This window comes from Lontra canadensis, unplaced genomic scaffold (genome assembly GCF_010015895.1).
Source record: "Lontra canadensis isolate GAN:19392208 unplaced genomic scaffold, GSC_riverotter_1.0 scaffold7, whole genome shotgun sequence".
NCBI classification, from domain to species: Eukaryota; Metazoa; Chordata; class Mammalia; order Carnivora; family Mustelidae; genus Lontra; species Lontra canadensis.
The window spans coordinates 33,924,615-33,926,502 of NW_022631001.1; positions in this window are offsets into that span (position 1 = coordinate 33,924,615).

Below are 1,888 nucleotides of genomic sequence, written 5' to 3' on the forward strand. Positions count from 1 at the left end.
AAGTAAAAAAAAAAAAAAAAAAGCTTGACTGCTAGGGAAAAAACCCCCATATTCCAAATAACTGAGCAAATCTTTATCGAGGTTTAAATTTAGATCTTAGGGGCGCCTGGGTGGCTCAGTGGGTTAAAGCCTCTGCCTTCGGCTTGGGTCATGATCCCGGGGTCCTGGGATCGAGCCCCACGTCGGGCTCTCTGCTTAGCGGGGAGCCTACTTCCTACTCTCTCTCTGCCTGCCTCTCTGCCTACTTGTGATTGCTCTGCCAAATAAATAAATAAAATCTTAAAAAATTTAGATCTTATTTGACAAGAAATTTAGAGCTCATTTTAGTTTAATCAAAAACTAAGGACTACAGAGGATCAACTCATCTAAGGTAGTTAATTAGTTGCAGAACCCAAGTCTCTTGACACCTGCTTCAGAATTCTTTCCATTGTACTAATTAATAGTGTAGCTATACCAACTTTAAAAAAAATGAAAGTACTGAACATGAGTAAATTCCAGAGGCACCTAGATTTACACTGTTGAGGGATTCTTTCAAGAACTGTAGGTAAATTATATTTTTGGAATACTGCATTTTTAAGAAAACATGGGAGCTTACTTACAAAATGTCACTTCTGTGGTCTTTGATAGGCAAAGAACAGTTATTGCTCTGTATGTTTAAGGCAGCCAAAGAACTTTAAAGCTGATTTTTATAATGTTACAGTATAAATTGTATTTCACTTAATACTTTACCTTTTAAGGTAGGGAATTCAATCACTGAGCACTTTTTGTACGATTAGAAGCTTACTAAGTTCTATGAATGATTCTAAAGAAGTCCTAGATACAAAAAATGACAGTGGATTTATATGTGTGTGGTACCAGGAAGCAATCCTCATTAAGAAATCAAGGCAATTTCAATTACCTTAATTTTCATTACTAGTATTTTTTAAGTAAACTGTATGTCCAATGTGGTGCTCAAACTCATGACCCTGAGACAGAGTCGCATCCTCTACTGACTGAGCCAGCTAGGAACCCTACAATTTCAGTTACTTTAGATTCAAAGTGGAAAAGTCCTTTTGGGTTAGATAGCACTAGGTGAACTATGTTTCATGCATAGGCAGAAAGGGTAGCTGTCATTTCAGGATGCCCTAAGAGTCTTTTTTTAGTCCCCAAATCTCTTCCTTTAAGAGTCGTTTCCTCTTTTGGGTGAAAGGATTTATAAGAGACTTCCCTCTAGCTCCAGAAAGAGCCTCTAGTATCTGGAGTCTTAGGGAGTACTGACAGTGCTCAAGATTTGCTTTGCTTTTATTTAAGAAAGGCAAAGTCTGAAGGATAGGTAGGGTTTAAATATGAAGGATAAGAATCTTCTGTTCTGGGATTCAGTCATGGTACCTACAGTAGGTTAGGGTAATAAATAAGTTGCTATCTGGAACTACATTTGCCCATCATCCAACAGGTCCCAGGCCCACCTTCAGGTGCTAAAAGTCCACTCTCAACTAGCCATACATGGTATCCATAGGTTAATCTGAGAGGTTACAGAACAGATGAGAAATTGGCATTGAGAATCAAGTTGGGTAGTGTTGGCAATAAAGTGGTTTATTATCAGATAGCAGGATCCCAGTCAACAGACTTGGGTTTAACTCAAGGATCTAGAGCCTCAGAGAAGGAGGTTCCAAGTAAAGAACTGGAAAGAAAGAGAGGTCTTGTAGCTCAAGAGGATGATACCCTGAACAAATAACTTAAGGGCTCAGGTTCAGTAATCATGAGTCTCATTATCAAACTTGACATATTAGCCAGACAGGGATATTATGGCATTATGTGTGCCTCTCAAATTAGGGTAAATTTAATTCTAGGATTAGTTGACAAAAAGTACTGCATGTAAGAGCAATTAGGAATCTTTCTTGAGAATAAT